This window comes from Chiloscyllium plagiosum, unplaced genomic scaffold (assembly GCF_037043375.1).
Source record: "Chiloscyllium plagiosum isolate Xiang-an unplaced genomic scaffold, Cpla_swu_hap1 HiC_scaffold_22, whole genome shotgun sequence".
In the NCBI taxonomy this organism is placed as follows: Eukaryota; Metazoa; Chordata; class Chondrichthyes; order Orectolobiformes; family Hemiscylliidae; genus Chiloscyllium; species Chiloscyllium plagiosum.
Window position 1 is genome coordinate 13,818,119 of NW_028270160.1, and position 25,090 is coordinate 13,843,208.

Genomic DNA, 25,090 nt, shown 5'->3' on the forward strand with positions numbered 1-25,090 from the left:
TGTGTCTGAGTGCACAGTGTCCTTGCTGCAGCATCACAATGATAGGTTTGGGTGTCACCTGAGGTGCAACAGCATTGAAATACAGAAATGTACCCTAAGTGTATTGGAGATGTGCCTTGAGGGTTCTTTGAAGCTGGCACATGTTGGATGCCAATGTTCTTGGATGTGGGGTACATGTGACTAATGCCCGTGGAGCGCGTCCTGAGATGTTAGTGCCTGGTGTCCAACATGGAAGGCTTTCACAGCAAGTGGAGCACTGAAGCTGTCAAGACCTTGCTCTGGTATCCCTGTCAAGCTTTTCTAAAGACTAGGTTTTTTTTGGCAAGATGGTAAGATTACAACTGGAGTAGTTATATGGCAGGTTGGGTTGTTAACAATAATGGACGCCAATTGCCAACATGCCACCTCTCAGTGAGTCTTTTACTGCTCCACTTCAGGAAACCATACAAAATGCAGTGAGATGATCTCGATGTTGAGATGGGCCACGCTTAACACCTTTCGAGATTCTACCACTCACTTCACCCTGAATCTGCAACAGTTCCACCCTTGGTATTTAAACTTAGTTCATTAAAAAAGAAGGGTTACACCAGAAATGTTGACTTCTCCACCTCCTGATGCTGCCTGGCTTGCTGTGTTCTTCCAGCCTCCTGTTTGTCTACTTTGGATTCATGATTTGGAGGTGCTGGTGTTGGACTGGGGTGCACAAAGTTAAAAATCACAAAACACCAGGTTATAGTCGAGAGTGTGGTGCTAGAAAAGCACAGCTGGTCAGGCAGCATCCGAGGAGCAGGAGAAGCCCCTCATCAGGATTGAGGCATGTGGGGTGGGGCTGAGAGAAAAATGGGAAGGGGGTTTTTTGGGGGGAGGTAGCTGGGAAAGCGATAGGTGGATGAAGGTGAGGGAGAAGATGATAGGTCAGAGGAGGGCAGTGATGGATGGATCTGGAGGACGGGGTTGAGTTGGAGGCTTGGGACTGGGATAATGTGGGGGGAGGAGAAATGAGGAAGCTGTTGAAATCCCCATTTATCCCGTCTGGTTGCAGGGTCCCAAGGCAGAATATGAGGCGTTCCTCCTCCAGGCATTGGGTGGTAACGGTTTGGCGGTGAAGGAGGCCCAGGACCTGCATGTCCTTGAAGGAGTGGGAGGGGGAGTTGAAGTGTTCAGCCATGGGGCAGTGGGGTTAGTGGGTGCGGGTGTCCCAGAGATGTTCTCTGAAACGATCTGCAATAAGGCGTCCTGTCTCCCCGATGTAGAGGACAACGGCCGGAGTAGATGATATTGGTCAGGTAACAGGTCCACAACCACCTGATGAAGGAACAGCGCTCCGTAAACTAGTGCTTCCAAATAAACTTAGTGAACTATAGCCTGGTGTTGTGTGATTTTTATTTTGGATTCCAGCATCTGCAGTTTTTTTTGTCTCTCATTAAAAACTCTGGCAATGAAGAGTTTGTGCTGGTAAAGGTGACCAAGGGTATACTTTCATCTGATATATTAAGACTCCTTTAGACCAGAAACCTGTGTTGCTTGCCTAGACTGGGAATATGGTCGTGCTGGAGGCAGTAAGGACTGCAGACGCTGGAAGTCAGCGTCAATAGATGTGGAGCTGGGAATAGCACAGCAAGTCAGACAGCATCAGAGGAGCAGGCAAGTCAACGTTTCAGGCCAAAACCCTCCGTCAGGACTGGGGAGGGGTTTCAGCCCTAAACCTTGACTTTCCTGCTCCTCGAATGCTGCCTGACCTGCTGTGCTTTTCCAGCTCCAATATAATTGTACTCTTGAATAAGTTCAGAAAAGGTGACCATAAAATGCAGGATAGTCATTAATCAATCCCATCAGGAATTCAGTCTTTATCCAAAGAGTTGGTGGTGGTGGGGCGGAATCAGGTGAAACTCACTCCTGGGGGGTGGTTGAGGTGAATGAGGTGGAAATCTTTAAGATGAAGTTAGATAAACAAATGAGAACCAAAGGAATAGGAAAAAAATGCTGAGAATTTGAGATGACATAGCATTAGGTGGAAGCCCCCTTGGAGCATAAACACCAACATTGATCATTTGGTCGTGTGTTTTTGTGCTGGGAATTCAATACATGACTCCAATCCTACCTCAATCTTACCGTTCCTCTAAACTCGCTTGTTTGCATGAAAGAAATCTCCATTGGCGGATGAGGAAGACCTGAAACCAACCTCTCAGGGCAATTGGGAATGGACAAAAAATACCAGCCTTTGCCAGTGACACACCACCCAACAGATCATTAAACTGGCAGAGACCCTATCTCCAATGGAAGCAAAATAGGATTTCCATTGCTCTGAACTGATGGCTTCTATCACTGTCACACCCATTATTGTGAAACATTCACTGAAAAAATGACTGTGGGGCCTGCAGTCAATGATGCATGAAGACCAGATTGTGAGACAGCTAGGGAACTGATTTCAAACTGGCAAATTACCTTCAATTATAGTTTATCCTGCACTTGAGGCCATGGGTCTGGGATCTGGTTCAGGACACTTTCACAATATTCTTACTGAAGGTTTTGCATTCAGTGACGGGACAATCATACGCTTGTGGTCATAATTTTATTTGTGTAAGCCTGGCCTCAGACTCACCCCTGTCTGCAGTATATGACACTCGGTGCTTTCTTCATAGAAGCAGCTCTAATAGTTTAAACTAAATTCAGGAAGAATATTTATGTACTGCCTCTTGGCTTTGAGCTCGAAAACCTTGATTTACATACAAGTGCCATTCTGATGGGGTGATGCACTGTCGGAGATGCCATTTCTTGAATGAAATGTTAAACTGAAACCCAGTCTGTTCTCTCAGTTGGATGGAAAAGATCCCAGAGCCACTATTATTGAAGACGAGCAGGGGAGTCATTGTCAAATGATCTCTCAATCATCACAGAAATTGAGTGTCTGGCTGCTGATTGCTGTTTGTGGGAGCTTACTGTGCATATTTACACCTGGGTGGTACTTCACTGGCTGTTAAAAAGCTTTGGGGATTTCCCAAGGTTGTGAAAGGTGCTATATAAATGCAAATTCTTCCTTGCTATCTTTGGCCTGAACTTCATGACACACAGATCCAGCCAAAGAGAAGTCAAGGCCTAGGAATCCCATCTCTAAACCTATCCACTTGTCTTTCCTCCTTTCAGATGTCCCTTTCATCAAGCTTTTGACCAAAGGGTTATTGTTTGATCTACTCTTGATTCTACTTCACATCAGTTGTTCTATTATCACCTTACACATAACTCAGTGTAAAACGTCCATTGCTAACGATGAGATCTGTTATCGTGTTAGAGGTGCATACGTGTTGTTGTTTTGTAATAGCTCATGTGTGGGAAATGTCTTTGAATAATATCAAATCATAATTAGCTCATATATATTAGCTAATACAGCTGGCAGATATGTGTGTGTTTTTATGAGTGTGTGAGTGTGTTTGTGGGTGCATTTGTGTGTGTGTATGGGTGCATGTGTGTATGTGTGTCTGTTTGTATCTATCTGTGTGTGTGTGTGTGCCTGTTTGTCTGCGTGTGTATGTGTGTCTGTTTGTGTCTATCTGTGTGTGTGTGTCTGTCTGTCTGCGTGCGTGTGTGTATGTGTCTGTTTGTGTCTATCTGTGTGTCTGTCTGTCTGTCTGTCTGTGTGTGTGTGTGCGTGTGTCTGTTTGTGTCTATCTGTGTGTGTGTCTGTCTGTCTGCGTGCGTGTGTGTGTGTATGTGTGTCTGTTTGTGTCTATCTGTGTGTGTGTGTCTGTCTGTCTGCGTGCGTGTGTATATGTGTCTGTTTGTGTCTATCTGTGTGTGTGTCTGTCTGCGTGCGTGTGTGTATGTGTGTCTGTTTGTGTCTATCTGTGTGTGTCTGTCTGTCTGCGTGCATGTATGTTTGTGTCTGTTTGTGTCTATCTGTGTGTGTGTGTGTGTCTGTCTGCGTGCATGTGTGTATGTGTCTGTTTGTGTCTATCTGTGTGTGTGTGTCTGTCTGTCTCTGTGTGTGCATGTGTCTGTTTGTGTCTATCTGTGTGTGTGTCTGTCTGTCTGCGTGCGTGTGTGTATGTGTGTCTGTTTGTGTCTGTGTGTCTGTCTGTCTGTCTGCGTGCGTGTGTGTATGTGTCTCTGTGTCTATCTGTGTGTGTCTGTCTGTCTCAGTGTGTGTGTGTATGTGTGTCTGTTTGTGTCTATCTGTGTGTCTGTCTGTCTGCGTGCGTGTGTGTATGTGTGTCTGTGTCTATCTGTGTGTGTGTGTGTCTGTCTGTCTCTGTGTGTGTATGCGCATGTGTCTGTTTGTGTTTATCTGTGTGTTGTAATGTGCGTCTGCCTGTGTGTCTGTCTGCGTGTGTGTGTCTGTCTGTCTCTGTGTGTGTGTGTGTATGTGTGTGTGTCTGTCTGCCTCTGTGTGTGTGTGTGTGTGTGTCTGTCTGTCTGTTTGCGTGTATGTCTTTCTGTCTCTCCTGGTTCTGATCATAAACAATCAGATTCACATTTTTTTTGGAGCGGCAAGGCATGTCACCGTGGAAACACAGACTCTGAATATTCTGAAGTGACAGCGAAACACTGACGCTGAAAATCTGAAATATAAACGAAATGAAGAAAGGCTTACATTTATGTAGTGCTTTTTGCAACTACTAATTGTCTCAAAGTGTGTTATAGCCAAATAAATATTTTTAAAATTGTGGTCATAATTGTAATGCAGGAAATACAGCAATGATGCACAGTAAATTCCTGCAAACAACAAGATGATAAGACCATGGTGTATTTTGTGGTGTTGAGTGAAGGATAAGTTTTGGCCAAGATACCTGTGGTAACTCTCCTGGTTTTCTTTCAGATTGTCTCATAGGGTCTTTTACATCCCACCCAAATAGGTAACACACCATCTAAAATAAAGCACCTCTGACAGTACGGCACTCCTTCAGTACTGTATAGGAGTGCCAGCTTTGAAGACTGGAGTGGGATTTGACTCAGAAGCTTGTAATTCAGAGGTGAAAGTGTGGCTGAGCCACAGTGGGGATTTTAGATACTGGAAATACTCAACAGCTCCTGCAGCATCTGTGGAGAGACAGAAACAGGGATAACTTTTCAGGTCTGTGGTCATTCATCAGAACGCTCTCTCTCTCTCTCTCTCTCTTTCTCTCTCCCTCCCTTTCTCTCTCTTTTTCTCTCTCTCTCTACAGATGATCATTGACCTGCTGAGCATTTCCAGCATTTTCTGCTTGAATTCCTGTAAAAATATCGGTGGACAAAATCACACACACGAGTTGAACATCTTGACCTCTCCAAGGTATATTGCGTGTCAGGAAGTACAATGGCAGGTTTGTGGAGATGATATCTGAAAACAAATCTTCAACGATACAACAGGATATATATGTATATCCTTGATGCTTCAGAGGTGAGGAATGGCCGATTGATTCGTACTGACCCAGAGTTGGGTTTTTACAAGCATCCCTCAGTTCAGAACAAAGCCAGAGCTTGGTGGAGAAACTCAGTAGTGTGGCTGCATCTGTGGAGTCAGAGACAGAGTGAATGTTTCATGTCTAGTATGTCTCTTCTTTAGAATCAGTATCAGGCCTTGCCTCATCAACACCAGTTATCTCCTGAGTGACCCCTGGGTTTGATATCTTCAAGGGTTGCATAACTTCAGTTTCAGAATTACAGAATCCCTACGGTGTGGAAGCAGGCCATTCGGCCCACCGAGTCCTCACCGAGTTGCTGAACAGCATCCCACCCAGACCCAAGCTCCTACCCTACCCCTGTAATTCTGCATTTCCCATGGCTAATCCACCTGGCCTGCACATCCCTGGACATGATGGACTACTTTGCATAGGCCAATCCACCTAATCTAAACTTAGTCATAGAGTCATACAGCACAGAAACAGATCCTTCACTCCATGCTGTCCATAATCCCAAACTAAATATCCCTGCTCCTGGACCAAATCCCTCCAAACCATTCCTATTCATGCATTGATCAAAATGTCTTTTAAACCCTGTAATTGTGCCCAAATCCACCACTTTCTCAGGAAGTTCCACACAGTCCACGTGTGAATTGCCCTCTGTGTAAGGGATTTGCCCCTCGTGTCTCATCTAAATCTCTCTCCTCTCATCTTAAAAATGTGCCCCCAAATCTTGAAATCACACACCCTAGGGAAAAGTCAATTACTCGTAACAACAAAAACAGAGGTTGCTGGAAAAGCTCAGCAGGTCTGGCAGCATCTGTGAAGAGAAATCAACGTTAACGTTTCAGGTCCGGTGACCCTTCCTCAGAACTACCATCAACCCCATCTATACCCCTTGTAATTTTATAAACTTCCATAACGTCACCTCATGACCTCCCACACTCTTTGGACTGTGGGAGGAAACTGGAGCACCCAGAGGAAACCCACACAGACACGGGGAGAATGTGCAAACTCCATGTCGACAGTCGCCTGAGGGTAGAATCGAACCCAGGTCCCTAGCGCTGTGAGACAGCCATGCTAACCACTGAGCCACAAAATAAAACATTACGACCTGCAGAAAAACTCTCTTGATGATGAAGATCATCTCACACACAATGAGCAATGCCATAGAGGACACGGTGGTTACATGCACATGATTCCTGGCCTTTTGTCAATGAATCATCCTCTTTGGGAGTTCAGTGAGGAACAGTTCACTATCCTTGGCAGATCCTACTCTGCACAGGCATCTCTATCTGTCGTGTTTCTGCCCTTCAGGCAAAACCTTCTTATCTTGTTGAGATCCATACTTTGTGGATCTTAACACACACGCAGGAAGCAATCTCTTATCCAGGCTCTCCCAGTTGAAAAGCGCTTTAGCAGATTAGCACAGTAAAGTGACAGGCTGCCACTCGTGTTTTGAGCAGCTTCCTCTGCCATTGACCCAAGTCACTCAATGGATGCTGAGCCTCAACCATTCGAGTTTATATAGCGCCTTTGACTCAAGTGATCAAATCTGACCCTGTCACCGAATGCACAAGGAGACATTCAACCAGGTGACCACCAGCTCAGCCTAGAAGGTGGGTTTTTAAGGAGCATCTCAAAGAAGGAGGGGTTTAAGAGGAGGATTTTTAGAGGAGGATCAGCTGCTGATGCAGTGGCCACCAATGCTGGTGGGATAGAAATCAGGGCATGTTTAAAATTTTAGTCCCATAGATCCACTATTTTGTCTGTAGCTCTGTTTAAGTTTCTTGTTCTCCCTTTTTCAAACTACTTTGGGAATCAATTACCCTCTTTTTGGGTCCAGTATTCCAGATCCCAGCAGCTCTCTGAATGAAAACATTTCCACTCATTTCCTTTGCAGATCTTTTGCCGGTGATTTTAAATCTCTGATTGATATTGACCCACTTGCCAGAGGAAATGACTAATTATTTCATACATACTCCATCAAATCCTCCCATCATCTGGAAAACCAATTACCTCTTAATATTTCCTGCTCTGAGGAAAAGCAGTCCTCATTTTTCCAATCTCTCCTTATAACTGAGGTCCCTGATCCCTGGTAACATCCTCTGCGACCCTTCCCAGGCCTTTACATCTTTCCTGATGTGTGGGGCCCAGCTGAGGCCTAACCGGTGATTTAAATTCAAGCCTGATTAAACACTGGCTGTTTATTTGTCTGGGTTTCTCCTCTCCTGACTTATGCAGGGGGGCTCAGTCTTCTCATATCCCCCCGCCCCCACCCCCCCACAACCCACTACCCCTCCCCTGGTGCTCATTCTCCCTGTGTGAGCCATGCATTGAGACAGAATGTCAGCAAGCCCCTCATCTGGGTCAGTAGAAGGGTCACCATAACAAGCACTTAACCGGGTGGCCGTACACGTATAGTGATCAGGAACAGGAGCGCAGTTTCTGTTTTGTTTAAATTATTGATTGAGCAGCCATGACATTGCTAGCACTTATTGCCCATCCATTATTGCCCTGGAGGAGGTGATGGTCAGCTGCCTATTTGAACTGCTGTCATAGCGATTTTGGTACAAAAGAGTAGCTTTTACTATTTCAGAGGGCGGTTAAGAGGCAACAAAGCTTTCGACCTGGCTTCAGCATGGTATGGCAACTGCTCTGTTCAGGACTGTAAGAAACTATACAGAGTTGTGAACACAGCCCAGACCATCACGCAAACCAATCTCCCACCTACACTTCTCACAGCCTTGGAAGGGCAGCTAACATTATCAAACACCCTTCCCACCCCGGTTATAAGCTCTTCCAACTTCTTTTGTCAGGCAGAAGATACAAAGGCTTGAACACTTGTACCAACGCATTCAAGAACAGCTCCTTCCCCGCTGTTATTAGACTGCTGAATGGACCTCTCACATTTTCAAAACTAACATTGATCTTGTTTTATTGTGTTCCTCCTTTGCAGCTGTTACTTTGTATTCCTTACTCTATTCAACCGCTCTACGATCGTTACATGTTATGATCTGCCTGTACTGCATGCAAAACAAAACGTTTCACTGTACTTAGGTACATGTGACAATAATAAATCAAATCAAATAAATGCTGTGGGTTTGGAGTTACACAAAGGCCACTCCAGGTAAGGACAGTAGCTATCCTTCCTTAAAAGACATTAATGAACCAAATGAGGGGGTAGGTGGTGAGGGGGTTGGTAGTGGGTGTGTGAGGATGGTGGTGGGGGTGTTGGGGTTGGTGAGGGAGTGTGGGGGTGGTGAGGGGGTGTGGAGGTAGGTGGTGAGGGGGTGTGAAGGTGGTGACCAGGCTGTCCACAAGTTCCTCTTCCCGGAATTTAACTGAGATGAAGATATGAGGTTGTGGGATCCCCTGCCCAGTAACCTCCTGCCCAATTAAATCCCACCTCTACATTTGCCTGAGGGACAGTATTACATGAGTGTGTCCCTTCTCTCCTTGGAGAAGTTGTTTCGCTTATTGCCTTGTTTCCCTGTGGTTCTCTCTCATTTGTGTTTCCCTGCCAAATGATCTTGTCTTTTTGCCTTTGTTTCTATCTCCTGTCTCTCTCTGTTTTTATCTATCTCTGTCCTTTTGTTACTATCTCTCCATCTTTAATTGCTGCCAGCTCACTATCACTCGTGTCCTGCCTCTCTTTGTCGCTTACTCTATCTCTCTCTGCCTCTTTCATTTCTATCTCTCTCTGAATCTCAGTCTTTCTATGATCTCTCTCCCTGTCTGTCCATCTCAATTTACACTGCGGAGGTCACCGCTCCTGTAGGACAAACCCAGGCAGCTGCTAAAACTCCACCTCCTGTCCGCTCCACAGCTTCGCGTGTTGATGGAGTCGGATCAGCAGCTGTCTCTCTTGGATATTGGATACATCAACTTATTGTCAAATGTGAAATTTGATCAACTTAAACAAAACACCCAGCAAAGCCAGCAAACATTTTTACTGCACTAAACAGGCTCCCCCAGCTGTCTCAGGGTCAAGCAGCGATGTTGTCACTGATTGAAACATCTTTGACAAAATTCAGTCACTTTGTGTTGCTCCCGCAGTTGATTTCCCTTCTGGCTCTCTCCCCCCTCTTGAAGGCGATAACTGGGGAGAGGGAAGTCTAATGGGCTTAACACTGGGTGATGGATTACACACAGCTCCAAGACAAACTGGGGTCAGATGCTTACACAACTCCAAGCTATATCCACTATTGCATTGTTTTATGGGGACAATGTTGAGGTAGTTTTACTCTGTATCTAACACCGTGCTATACCTGTCCTGGGCGGGTTTGATGGGAACAGTGTAGATAAAGTTTTACTCTGTATCTAAACCCATGCTGTACTTATCCTGGGAATGTTTGATGGGGATAGTGTACAGGGAGCTTTACTCTGTATCTAACCCTTTGCTGTCCCTGTACTGGGAGTGTTTGATGGAGACAGTGTAGAGAGAGCTTTACTCTGTTTGTAACACCATGCTGTACATGCCCTGAGAGTGTTTTGCTGGGACTTAATACCATGTCGCTGCCTCTTGGGCCTTAACTCATTTGCACCTGTAAAGCCTGGCACACAAGTGCAGACTATCCAATAAGGAGAGATTGATTTGACTGGACCGATACTCACTAGAGTCTAGAACAGTGCACAACTTTGGTCTCCTTACTTGCGAAAGGATGTACTAACACTGCAGAGGAGATTCACTAGGCTGATTCCGAAACTGAGAGAGTTGGCGTGTGAGGAGAGTTTGAGTAGACTGGAACTATACTCATTGCAATTTAGAAGAATGAGGGGTGATCTTATAGAAACATATAAAATTATGAAGGGAATAGATAAGATAGAAGCAGGGAGGTTGTTTCCACTGAAACTAGAACTGGGGGCAGAGCCTCAAAATACCCGGGAGCAGATTTAGGCCTGAGCTGAGGAGGAACTTCTTCATCCAAAGGGTTGTGAATCTGTGGAATTCCCTGCCCAGTGAAGCAGTTGAGGCTACCTTGTTGAATGTTTTAACGTAAAGATGGATAGATTTTGAACAGTAAAGGAATTAAGGATTATGATGAGCAGGCGGGTAAGTGGAGCTGAGTCCATGAAAAGATCAGCCATGATCTTACTGAATGGTGGAGCGGGCTTGATGAGCCAAATGGCCTACTCCTGCTCCTAGTTCTTATGTTCTTAGGATGAGAGAGGATCTGACCGAAACATGTAATACTTTAAAAGAGTTGATCAGACTAGATGCAGAGGTAGGGAGGTGGTGTATCTTGGTTGGGGAGTCTAAGACCAGGGAGCAGAGTCTAGGTGGATTATTTAAGAGTGAGATGAGGAAACATTTCTTCACTCAAAAGGCAGAGAATCTGTGAAATTCTCTTCCACACAAGACTGTGGGATGCCAAGTCACTGAATATATTTAAGAATATATTTGAGAACAATACATTTTTCAATATTAAGCTGTATGGGCTGAAAAATGGCATTGAGACAGAGGATCAACCAGGATCATACTGAATGTTGGAAAAGGTTCGAAAGGCCGAATGGCCCATTTCTGCTCCTAGTTTCTTTGTCTGTAAAATGGTGCTCTCCTGATGTCATCAGAAATAACAGTGTGGGGTAAACGCTGCAAGTCAGGCGAAACCTCACTGTGTTACACCCCCTGTAACCCCACGTCCACCTCCCTCTGCATTAAACTAGTTATGACATGTCACATTGTCAGCTTGGCTCAGTGTGTACCACTGTCACTTCCTCCAGGTCATGGGTTTAAGTTCCACTGCTGAGATTTTATCACATAATCATAATACCAACTGTTATCTGCATCCTGGGGTAACCAATGACCAGAAACTCAACTGTATCAATCCAGAGGCAGCACTGTATAATAGTTTTCACAGTCATTTTAGGAGACTCCAGGAAGTCTTTGCAACCCCTTTGGAAGATGGTACCGCTGTTTTTGGAGGACTCCCGGATAGCTTATGCTTCCCTTGGGAATCAACAGTCAGGGCAGTGACAGAGGCTAGCAGATTTGTGTTGCTGCAGGTTGTCATGTGCTGAGGGCAGTGAAACATGGAGTTGAATGGCTGTAGGTGGCAGTCTGTGTTAATACTGTATGCTGAGCAGCAGCTCTGTGCTCAATCCACACAGAGTTCAGGAACAGAGGGCAGGAAGAATAGCTGGCTCAGAACCATATGCCAATGTGGCACGATGATGATTCTGTGCTGTCACCTCTTCCACAATCTCTGTTCCTGTCTTTCTGTTGTCTCTTTCTTGACCTCTTTTCACATTTTGCTCTCATTCACTGTTGCAAATGCCATCTCACTGCTTATCTTTTTTTTAATCTGTCTGCTCAATTCTCTCCATTTTTTTGCCTTCTTTCTTGCTTATTTTCTCCCTCCTTTGCCCGTCATTGATGCTCCCTATCTCTGTAACTCTCTCCAACCCTAAACCCTCATCTCTCCCTAAGACGGTAACACCCTCCAACCCTAAATCCTCACTCCTCCCTATCTCCATAACACCCTCCAGTCCTGCAATCCTTACCCCTCCCTATCTCTGTAACTCCTTCTAGCTCTAAATCCTCACCCCTCCCTACTTCTGTAACTTCCACCAGTCCTAAAATCCTCACCCCTCCCTATATCCCTATCCGCTAAAAACCTCTAAAATGTCTGTGTTTGTCCTGTTCTGGTATCTTTCCATCCCTTATTTGTTTCTCTGCCCCCATTGGCAACCATGCTTTCAGCTGCCTGGGCCCTAATCCTTGGAATTCTCCCTATTCCTCTCTGTTCCTACTTTTCTCACCTCCTGCAAGATGCTCCTTAAAATCCATTTGCTAGATCTGGTCTTAAACCCCCTTCCCTGACTTGATGGTGACTGTTGCCAAACCTTCACAGGATTCATGCTCTTGTGAACCACCTTGGGATGTCTTGTTCCATTGAAGGCTCTATATAAATGCAGGTTATTGTTGTTATTGTTATTGTCACCAAGCCAGTTCGATCTCACTGTGCTATTGTTTTTAGATACCTCTTCAGTCCCAATTCCATATATTCTCTGCTCTCCATCCTATCTATGGATTCCTTATTTAACAATAGGACATACATTCAAACATTTAAATTAGGAGCAGGAATAAGCCATTTGGCCCCTTTAAGACTGCTGTGCCATTCAATAAAATATCAGCTAATCTAACTGTTCCAAATAATTGCCTGGTAGTCTCTTACCCCCTTCTTCACAAAGACACTATCCACCTCTGCCTTCAGCCTAACTCGACTTCTACCCACTGTTTTAGGCAGAGAGTTCCAGTGATATAGGACCCCCTGTGAGATACCATTTTTCTTCATCTCTATCTCCACCTTATTTTTAAACAGTGACCCTTAATTCTAGATTTTCCTAAAAGAGGAGACATCCATCTACCCAGTCAAGAGCCCATGTATCAATCAAGTCTCTTATTTATCTAACCTGCAGTCTATACATTAAGCTTGTCCATCCTTTCCTTCTCATGTCATTGCCATCAATGAAGTACAGCACCAAAGTTAAGTATAAAAGGGTTTAGCTAAATTGCAAAGATATTGGTGAGTAGCTAAGCTTGGGATTTGTAAAGACCAAAGATGCTAAGAGAGAGGAAAAGAGCTCTCCAGTTTTATTGTCTATGGAACTACGAGAGGAGATAGCCATGGTTCATTGCATGTTGACAAAGTGAAGATGGAAGGGAGAAGGTTAGAAAGTGATTTTTGTGTTCTTTATTTTTATTTGTGGGATGTGGGAGTCATTGGCTGCCTGTCCCTATTTGCCCCTGAGAAAGTGTAGCGAGCTGTCTTCTTGAACTGCTGCTGTCCAGGTTGACCCACAGTGCCCTTAGGGAGTTGAATTCCAGGATTTTGACTCAGCAACAGTGAAGGAACGGTGATACATTTCCAAGACAGAATGATGAGTACCTTGGAGGGCAACTTTCAGGCGGTGGTGTTCCTATGTATCTGCTGCCTTTGTCCTTCTAGATGGAAGTGGTCATGGGTTCAGAAGGTGCTGTCTAAGGATCTTTGGTGAACTTCTGCAGTGCATCTTGAAGATAGTACACACCGCTGCTACTGAGCATCCATGGTGGAGGGAGCAGATGCTTGTGGATGCGATGCCAATCAAGCAGGCTGCTTTGTCCTGGATGGTGTTAAGCTTCTTGAGTGTTGTTGGAGCTGCACCCGTCCAGGCAACTGGGGAGTATTCCATCACACTCCTGACTTGTGCCTTGTAGATGGTGGACAGGCTTTAAGGAATTAGGGGGTGCGTTACTCGCTGCAGGATTTCAAGATTCCGATCTGTTATTGTAGCCACCATATCTGTTTTGGGTCAATGACAGCTCCAAAGATGTTGACAGTGAGAGACTCGGTGATGGTAATGCCATTGAATCTCAAGGCATGACAGTTAGATTCCCTCTCATTGGAGATGGTCATTGAGAGGCACTTGTTTGGCACGAATGTTATTTGCCACTTGTCAACACAAATGTGGATATTGTCCAGGTCTTTCTGCATTTGGCTACAGGCTGCTTCAGTATCTGAGGAGTCATGAGTGTTGCTGAACAGTGAACAATCATTAGCGAACATCCCCACGTCTGACCTTATGATGAACGGAAGGTCATCAACGATGCAGCCGAAGATGAGCCTCGGACCCTTCCCTGAGGAACTCCTGCAGAGAAGCCTTTGATCTCAGATCGTTAATTTCCAACATTCATCTTCCTTTCTGCCAGGTAGGATGCCAACAAGCAGAAAGTTTTCCCTGATTCCCATTGATTCTAGTTTTACTCAGGCTCCTTGATACCACACTTGGTCAAATGCAGCCTTGATGTCAAGGGCTGTCACTCTCACCTCACCTCAGGAATTCAGCTCTTTTGTCCATATTTGAACTAAGGTTGTCATAACCTCAAGATGCTGAATTACACTGCAAGTACCTAAACTGAGTGGCAGTGAGCAGGTTACTGCTGAGTAGGAACTGCCTGATGATCAAGTGTAGATTAATGAGGTGGTAACTGACCGGATTCTGCTGGGTGAAGTCACACCTAGCACATAGAACGAAGGTTGTGGTTGTTGGGTCTGTATTCAATGGAATTTAGAAGGATCAGTGGGGGGAATCTGATTTGAAACTTACAGAATACTCAAAGGCCTGGATACAGTGGACGTGGAGAAGATGTTTCCATTGGTAAGAGAGACTAGAATCCAAGGGCATGGCCTCAAAGTGAGAGGGTGACCCTTTAGAATTGATGAGCAGGAATTTCTTCAATCAGAGGGTAGTTAATCTGTGTAACCCATTGCTGCAGAAGGCTATGGAGGATAAGTCACTGAGATAGAGATAGATAGGCTCTTAATTGGTAAGGGATCAAAGCTTACAGGGAGAAGGCAGGAGAATGGGGTTCAGAAACATATTAGACATGACTGAATGGCAGGGCAGACCCAATGGGCCAAATGGCCTAATTCTGCCCCTGTATTTTAGATTAGATTAGATTTTAGATTACATTACAATGTGGAAACAGGCCCTTCGGCCCGACAAGTCCACACCGACCCGCCGAAGCGCAACCCACCCATACCCCTACATTTACCCCTTACCTAACACTACGGGCAATTTAGCACGGCCAATTCACCTGACCCTGCACATCTTTGGACTGTGGGAGGAAACCGGAGCACCCGGAGGAAACCCACGCAGACACGGGGAGAACGTGCAAACTCCACACAGTCAGTCGCCTGAGTCGGGAATTGAACCCGGGTCTCTGGCGCTGTGAGGCAACAGTGCTAACCACTGTGCCACCCTGCCGCCCTTTTTCTTCCTGTCTCTCTCTTTCTGTCCTTCCCTGTTGTTCTCTTTCACTCTCTCTATCTATCTATCTATCTCTTTTCCCCCACTCTGTCTCTCCCTCTTTGTTTCTCTCACACCCTTTCTCCAAGTCTTTGTTCTCTCTCTCTGTATCTGTCTATCTCTCTCTCTCTCTATATATATATATATATATATCTGACTATCTCTCTCTCTCTCTGTCTCTCTCTCTCTCTATATATATATATATATATCTGACTATCTCTGTCTATCTCTGTCTCTGTCTCTGTCTCTGTCTCTGTCTCTCTCTCTCTCTCATGGTAACTGCTGTTGGCTCAGTGCATGAGGTCTTTGACAGCCAGGACTAAAACCCACAATTCCTCAGAGATTGTGGTTTGCGGGAGATGAGAAATACGTCAGTGAGCTGGTGTTAATGACTGGGCTGAGTGCCTTCTGCTTATTCAGTTGTTCAGTAGCTGTTGTCATAAATAAAATAGAGGCTATAAAGATGATGTATTGGAATGATTATGGGGCAATAACACTCTCATCAATGTAAACCTAAACCTATGGTTGTTCCTTGTGCTGCCTTTAAATATTATCAATCTCTACTCCAATTTCATTTCTTACCAGCTGGGCACAAGTGGAACGAGCTGGTCTTTCTGCCTGCCCAACGTTTTCTTAATTTCTTATGGTAGTTTTACACCATTAAAGAATAGTAACGGACGAATAGAAAGAGCTGCATTTATAAAGCAGCAGATCGCATTACTCAGAAACATCTCAAAGGGATTTGAGTTGAATGAATTGATGGTGGTCATTTCTACTGTGTCAGTCAAACACTGGGCTCATTTCTACTAGCAAGATCTCAAAAAAGTGACAAGGTGAAAGTTGAGTTCATTTACATCACGGTGGCATCATTTAACTTGGCCTCAAGTACAGATAGAGGTGGATTTGAGTTTAATTTCCCTGGGGGTTATACATGCACCTCTGACACAGTGCATTTGAGTCCCACACAAGAGATGTGAGTGTACAATGTCAGGATGACACTCCCGACACAGTACTGAGGGAGTGCAACACTGTCAGAGGTACTGCTTCCGCATAACTCATTAAACCAAAGCTCCGCCTACCCTTACCAGAGGATGTAAAATGTCCTGTGAGGAATACCTTGAAGGACAGCACAGGAGATTTCCTTGGCCACTTCTCTCTCTCTCACACACATATACAAACACTCACAAACACACACACATACTCACTCGCACAAAAAACACACTCACAAAAACATACACACACACTCACGCAAACTAACACACACATTCACATACATACACTCACACACACTCTAATAGACACTAACACACAATGATACTCACTCATACTGCATATTCACCCACTGTCACACACTCAGTGCACATACACACACATTGATACCCATATATACACTCTGACACACATGCACACTATTGACACTGCATGTCTACAGACCCACAATGATGCATTCCTGAAGAAGGGCTTATGCCCGAAACATCGATTCTCCTGTTCCTTGGATGCTGCCTGACCTGCTGCGCTTTTCCAGCAACACATTTTCAGCTCTGATCTCCAGCATCTGCAGCCCTCACTTTCTCCACAATGATGCATAAACTCACATGTTCACTCACACACACACAACATATAATCATATATACCTACCACTGACACTCAAACACTCAGTGTACACACATATTGACATACACATGTGCACACTTAAACTGAAACACAGTGGTGTACAGTCGGTTCTGCTATAACGTGTGTTTCTTCAACTCAAATTGGCTTTAACACGATTGAAGAATTCAGACCGTTATTTGTAGAATGCAAACTTTTCTCACCTGTATTGGCTATAATGCGATTCTAGCCGCGCTAGTTTAAATGGCATGGCTATTGCATGATTTTCCCATAACGTGAGAGTGCACGAGACCAGTCCTATTGTGTTATATCAGAACCAACTGTAGTTACACACTTACACATATCACTCTGACACACCGCTGCATACACACATCCACACATATCAAATAAGTTATTGGTCTCTGATTTACAAGAGTCCCTGTGTAACTACTAGATGATCAAACCCTGACCAATCAGAATGCAGTAGTGTGCTCCCAGGTTTAGCATTTTGAAAGCAGTGAGCCTGAAAGCTCAGTTAGTGAAGTGTCTGACTGTGGTGTAGATGGATAACAACGGGATGAACATCAACCTTTCACCAACTGAGTAGATTCTTTGAGCTTTCCCCTACTCCTGATCTCATGCTGATATCATGACAAGGCCATAATTGGCAACCCCTGGGTAATCTCTCAGTGGATGGGAGAAGTGGGTACTGCAGTTGCTGGAGATTAGAGTCAAGATTAGAGGGGTACTGGAAAAGCACAGCAGATTAGGCAGCATCCGAGGAGCAGGAGAATCGACATTTCGGGCAAAAGTGCCACTCTAATCTTGAACCTCTCAATGGATCGCTGCAATGTCACTGGACAAGCAATCCAGAGTCCAGACTAATGCCTTGAGGTGATGGTGGTGTTTGATAATGGTGATGGGGTTGGGGGGAGGGCAAAGGTTCAAATCGTGCCACTGCAGCAGGAGGAATTTAAATTCGAAAGGTAAAGCCTGGAATTGAAAGATTGTGTCAGTGACTGTGACAATTAAATTATCATTGATGGTTGCAAGGACCATCTGGTTCAATAATATTCTTCAGGGAAGAAAATCTGCCATCCTTACCTGATCTAGCCTATATATGACACCAAACCCACAGCAATGGCATTGACCCTTGGCTGGCCTTGGAAATGGCTCTCAGTTCAAGGGACGGGGGACAAATGCTGATCCTATTGACAGTATCCACATCCCAAAAAAGACTTCTTAAAAGATGCTAAATATTTAGAGAGTGAGAACGAGGGAGATCCATAGTTTAAGCTTCAATTACATCAAATTAAGTGGAGTTCTACAGCACTGAAAGAGGCCATTCGGCCAATCAAATCTGGACTGGTCTCTATGCTCCTTGTGAATGTACTGCATCGAATCCTTTCTATTTTTCTCCCTCATAGTAAACAAATATCTCAGCCTGTCCCAGAGCTCCTTACGCAGGAAAAGGTACTTCTGAACTGGTGCCATAGTTATAATGTAGCAAACATTGCAGCCAATTCGCACACAATTAAATCCTACTAACAGCAGTGGGCTAAATGATCAGAGACTCCATTTCAGTGGCATTGAAGGAGGGACATGTTGGTCAGGCATTAGTGATAATTCCCCTTCCCCTTGCACATCCAGCTATAAGGAGGAGCAGCAGTTCACCTGAAGTACAGAAATGCCAACAAGGCAGCACTCCCTTAGCGCTTTAGTGGGCCATCAGTTAAGATTTTTGTGCACAGCTTTCTGGAGGGGGCTTTGAACCTGGGATACTCTGACCCAGCAGCAAGGGCTTGGCCGACACACAGAATTGGTAAGCTGTCCCCATAAATGCATCCATTATTCCACTTTCCCAACACTCTCTGAGTAAAAGTGTTGCCACTTGGCCTTGAGTTATGAGATAAATTAAGTTAAATAGATAGTTATTATACTGTAAGGCGCATTTTCTTGTTTCGCCAATTGCTCTGTGATATTAATACACATTCATCAAAGGCTTCATTATAGAGTCGTAAACTATCCAAGAGGGGGATTAATGAGGGTTCAGAATTAATTGGAGCCTGTGGAGAATAGGTCAGAGAATATGGGAGTCAATTTATTCTAATTAGGGATAAGTACTTCATTACGACCAGCAAGATACGTGATATAATCAATGAATCTGACCTGAGACAGTGAAACACACATGAGACAAAGGAAAGAAGGGTAACTGTTACAGAAAATCCTGCAAAACAAAGGAGGTAAGGAGAGAGAAAAGGTGGACAGAGAGAGAAAGGAATAGAGCAAGAAAAACATAGTTAAAAATCACACAACACCAGGTTATAGTCCAACAGGTTTAATTGGAAGCACACTAGCTTTCAGAGCAACGCTCCTTCATTGATCACCTGATGAAGGAGCGTCGCTCCGAAAGCTAGTGCTTCCAAATAAACCTGCTGGACTATAACCTGGTGTTGTGTGAGTGTTAACTTTGTACACCCCAGTCCAACACCGGCACCTCCAAATCAAGAAAAACATAAATGGTGTTTCTGAAGAGCCTATCCCAACCCACGACACATTTGAGGGGTTGGTACCAAAGCGTGATTTTTGAAGAATATTACTGGTGAGAAGGATGCAATTTTACAATTTTCAACTGTTAAAAATTGTGAGCTGTGACCAAGATGGCATTAGCTTTCAGGAAACTATAGGTATAGAACCATAAAAATGATACAGCGTAGAATGGGCCACTCGGCCCATCTTGTCCATGCCAACCCAAAGAAACAGATACCATTTCCAATCCCATTTTCCTGCGCACTGCCCATAGAAGACCATAAGAAATAGGAACAGGAGTAGACCATTTGGTCCCTCCAGTCTACTCCACCATTCAATAGGATCATGACTGATTGGCCACAACTCACATCCACATTCCTGCTCTTTCCCCATAATCTGTGACTGCCCGATTGATTAGGAATCTATCTGTTTCAGTCTCAAATATACAGAAGGACTCTGCACCCACAAGCTCTCTGTGGCAAGGAGTTCTAAAGACCCATAACCCTCAGAGAGAAGAAATTTCTCCTCATCTCTGTCTTAAATTGGTGCCCCTTTATTATGAGACAGTGGCCTCTGGTCCTAGGCTTTCCCATGAGGGGAAACATCCTCTCAACATTAACTGAGGCTGCTTCTGGAATAGGCAGGCAAGTGACAGATGAAACTTGATGCAGAGACAATGTGAAGTGACATATTTTGGCAGAGAGAACAATGGGAGACAATATGAAATAAAGCCTACAATTCTAAAGCCAGGTGCAGGAGGAAAGGACCTGGGATAGATGTGTACAAATTATTGAGAAGTGGAAGGACAAGTTGAGTATGTCATTCATGAGGGACATGGGGTTCCGGGTTCTGAAACAGGAGTAGAGGGCACAAAATGGAGGGAGCTACAATGAATCTTCACTGAATCCAGGTTCATCCTCAACCAGAGTATTGTGTCCTAGTCTAGGCAGTGCACTTTCAGAAAAATGTGAAAGATTTCGAGAAAGTGCAGAACATATTATTGAGAATGGTTCACCTAAAAGGATTGATTGGAGAAGCTGGCACTGTTCTCTTTAGAGAAAAGCTTAACAGGAAATTTGATGGCAATGTTCAAAATTATGACGGGCCTGGCCAATGGACCTGTTCCCATTGGCAGAAGAATCAAGAGCTAGAGGACACTGGTTTAAAGTGACTGGTATAAGAAGCAGTAACTTCAACCTAAGGAAAAACACTTTCATGCAGCAAGTGCTTTGATCAGGGCAGATTTGATTAGAAAATAAAATAGGAATTGGGTAGGTAGCTGAGGAGGATGAGCACCAAGTTTGTAGGAGGTTAGGCCACTGTTGGAATATTGCGTGCAATTCTGGTCTCCTTCCTATTGGAAAGTTGTTGTGAAACATGAAAGGGTTCAGAAAAGATTTACAAGGATGTTGCCAGGGTTGGAGTATTTGAGCTATGGGGAGAGGCTGAACAGTCTAGGACTGTTTTCCCTGGAGCGTCAGAGGCTGAGGGGTGACCTCAAAGAGGTTTACAAAATTATAAGGGGCATGGATAGGATAAATAGACGAAGTCTTTTCCCTGGGGTCGGGGAGTCTAGAACTAGAGGGCATAGGTTTAGGGTGAGAGGGGAAAGATATAAAAGAGACCTATGGGGCAACCTTTTCATGCAGAGGGTGGTGTGTGTATGGAATGAGCTGCCAGAGGAAGTGGTGGAGGCTGGTACAATTGCAACATTTAAGAGGCATTTGGATGGGTATATGAATAGGAAGGGTTTGGAGGGATATGGGCCAGGTGCTGGCAGGTGGGACTAGATTGGGTTGGGATATCTGGCCGGCATGGACAGGTTGGACCGAAGGGTGATTTCCTCGAATTCCAGGAGCAGCAATTACTGTTTTATATGCTGTTGCATTGTTTTGGAACTTTGGAAAAAAAAAGTCAAGACAACAGCAGTTTAAAAGGGAGAAGAGCAGACAAAGGAAGCACATGGTGAGGACAGTGCAGGAGAGAAAGAGAGAGAGAGAGAGAGAAAACCTGCACAGTTACTGCCTTTGCTGTTTGAATTCATGTATCGCTGGACATCGGAGCGCATCTGGGAAAATTAACAAACAGTGAATTTCACAACTATTCTTGGAGGAACTGTTGGGCAAAGTTCACAGCACAGAATCAGATAAGTTAATTGTTGTTTTAAGTCTGTCCAAGAGAAAGGCTGCTGTAGTGAGTATAGTGGATTCTTTCTTGATTATATGTTTTTGGAGATAGGTCTCTTGATTAAACTTAAAATATAAGCCATAGCTATTAATTTAACCTGGGGCAGTGTTTGTAGAGGAATAAGACGGTGTTACTTTCTGGGTCTGTAGATTGTGAAGGAGCAAAAATGGCCTTTGCAGTGATATGTACTTCTCGTCAGATGTGGGAGTTTAAAGAGAGTTTAAGGGTTACTGCGAATTATATCTGCCATAAATGCTGTTGGATGCAAATCTTATCAGATCGAGTGGATGGGTTGGAGAGACAGATAGAAGCGATGAGGAATTTGCAAAAGCAACAGTATGTGATGGATGGCAGTTATAGGAAGCAGGGAAAGTCTCAGATACAGTCACATAGATGGGTTAACTCCAGGAAGGGTAAGAGAGGTAGGCAGCTAGTGCAGGAGTCTTTTGTGGCTATACCCATTTCAAACAGGTATGCTGTTTTGGAAAATGTAGGGGGTGATGGATTCTCAGTGGAATGTAGCATGAACAGCCAAGTTTCTGGTATTGAGACTGGCTCTAATGCAATGAGGGGTACATCGGCTTCCAAGAGATCAATTGTGTTAGGGGATTCTGTAGTCAGAGGTACAGACAGACGTTTCTGTGGCCAGCAGAGAAAAAGCAGAATGGTGTGTTGCTTCCCTGGTGCCAGGATCAAGGATGTCTCAGAGAGGGTGCAGAATGTTCTCACGGGGGAGAGGGGCCAGCAAGAGGTCATTGTCCACATTAGAACCAACGATATAGGAAGGGAAAAGGTTGAGACTCTGAAAGGAGATTACAGAGAGTTAGGCAGAAATTTAAAAAGGAGATCCTCAAGGGTAGTAATATCTGGATTACTCTCAGTGATACGAGCTAGTGAGGGCAGGAATAGGAGGATAGAGCAGATGAATGCATGGCTGAGGAGCTGGTGTATGGGAGAAGGATTCACATTTTTGGATCATTGGAATCTCTTTTGGGGTAGAAGTGACCTGTACAAGAAGGATGGATTGCACCTAAATTGGAAGGGGGCTAATGTACTGGCAGGGAGATTTGCTAGAGCTGTTCAGGAGGATTTAAACTAGTACAGTGGGGGTGGGACCCAGGGAGAGAGTGAGGAAAGAGATCAGTCTGAGACGGGTACAGCTGAGAACAGAAGCGAGTCAAACAGTCAGGGCAGGGGGGACAAGGTAGGGCTAATAAATTAAACTGCATTAATTTCAATGCAAGGGGCCTAACAGGGAAGGCAGATGAACTCAGAGCATGGTTAGGAACATGGGACTGGGATATCATAGCAATTACAGAAACATGGCTCAGGGATGGGCAGGACTGGCAGCTAAATGTTCCAGTATACAAATGCTACAGGAAGGATAGAAAGGGAGGCAAGAGAGGAGGGGGAGTGGCATTTTTGATAAGGGATAGCATTACAGCTGTGCTGAGGGAGGATATTCCTGGAAATACATACAGGGAAGTTATTTGGGTGGAACTGAGAAATAAGAAAGGGATGATCACCTTATTGGGATTGTATTATAGACCCCTCAATAGTCAGAGGGAAATTGAGAAACAAACTTGTAAGGAGATCTCAGTTATCTGTAAGAATAATAGGGTAGTTATGGTAGGGGATTTTAACTTTCCAAACATCGACTGGGACTGCCATAGTGTTAAAGGTTTAGATGGAGAGGAATTTCTTAAGTGCATACAAGACAATTTTCTGATTCAGTATGTGGATGTACCTACTAGAGAAGGTGCAAAACTTGACCTACTCTTGGGAAATAAGGCAGGGTAGGTGACTGAAGTGTCAGTGGAGGAGCACTTTGAGGCCAGCGACCGTAATTCTATTAGATTTAAAATAGTGATGGAAAAGGATAGACCAGACCTAAAAGTTGAAGTTCTAAATTGGAGAAAGGCCAATTTTGATGGTATTAGGCAAGAACTTTTGAAAGCTGATTGGGGGCAGGTAAAGGGACGGCTGGAAAATGGGAAGCCTTCAGAAATTAGATAACAAGAATCCAGAGAAAATATATTCCTGTCAGGGTGAAAGGGAAGGCTGGTAGGTATAGGGAATGCTGGATGACTAAAGAAATTGAGGGTTTGGTTAAGAAAAAGAAGGAAGCATATGTCAGGTATAGACAGGAGAGATCGAGTGAATTCTTGGAAGAGTATAAAGGAAGTAGGAGTATACTTAAGAGGGAAATCAGGAGGGCAAAACGGGGACATGAGATAGCTTTGGCAAAAAGAATTAAGGATAATCCAAAGAGTTTTTACAAATATATTAAGGACAAAAGGGTAACTAGGGAGAGAATAGGGCCCCTCAAAGATCAGCAAGGCGGCGTTTGTGTGGAGCCACAGAAAATGGGGGAGATACTAAATGAATATTTTGCATCAGTATTTACTGGGGAAAAGGATATGGAAGACATAGACTGTAGGGAAACAGATGGTGACATCTTGCAAAATGTCCAGATTACAGAGGAGGAAGTGCTAGATGTCGTGAAACGTTTAAAGGTGGAGAAATTCCCAGGACCTGATCAGGTGTACCCTAGAACCCCGTGGGAAGCTAGATAAGTGATTGCTGGGCCTCTTGCTGAGATATTTGTATCATCGATAGTCACAGGTGAGGTGCCGGAAGACTGGAGGTTGGCAAACGTGGTGCCACTCTGGCAAGGACAAGCCAGAGAACTATAGACCAGTGAGCCTGACCCTCGGTGGTGGGCAAGTTGTTGGAGGGAATCCTGAGGGACAGGGTGTAAATGTATTTGGAAAGGCAAGGATTGATTCGGGATAGTCAACATGGCTTTGTGCATGGGAAATCATGTCTCACAAACTTGATGGAGTTTTTTGAAGAAGTAACAAAGAAGATTGATGATGGCAGAGCAGTAGATGTGATCTACATGGACTTCAGTAAGGTGTTCGACAAGGTTCCCCATGGGAGACTGATTAGCAAGGCTAGATCTCACGGAATAAAGGGAGAACTAGCCATTTGGATACAGAACTGGCTCAAAGGTAGAGGACGGAGGGTGGTGGTGGAGGGTTGTTTTTCAGACTGAAGGCCTGTGACCAGTGGAGTGCCACAAGGATCGGTGCTGGGCCCTCTACTTATTGTCATTTACATAAATGATTTGGATGCGAGCATAAGAGGTACAGTTCGTAAAAGTTTGCAGATGACACCAAAATTGGAAGTGTAGTGGGCAGCGAAGAGGGTTATCTCAGATTACAACAGGATCTTGACCAGATGGGCCAACGGGTTGAGAAGTGGCAGATGGAGTATAATTCAGATAAATGCGAGGTGCTGCATTTTGGGAAAGCAAATCTTAGCAGGACTTATACACTTAATGGTAAGGTCCTAGGGAGTGTTGCTGAACAAAGAGACCAGATTAGATTAGATTACTTACAGTGTGGAAACAGGCCCTTCGGCCCAACAAGTCCACACCGACCCGCCGAAGCACACCCACCCAGACCCATTCCCCTACATTTACCCCTGCACCTAACACTAGGGGAAATTTTAGCGTGGCCAATTCACCAAACCTGCACATTTTTGGACTGTGGGAGGAAACCGGAGCACCCGGAGGAAACCCACACAGACACGGGGAGAATGTGCAA

The 25,090-nt window shown here is 44.6% G+C and overlaps 1 protein-coding gene across 1 annotated transcript in view; it reads right to left on the minus strand.

Moving 5' to 3' along the window:
- Positions 1-25,090, minus strand: part of LOC122561411 (slit homolog 1 protein-like) — a 320,580-nt gene that overhangs the window by 184,886 nt on the left and 110,604 nt on the right. The gene's annotated exons all lie outside the window — the stretch shown is intronic.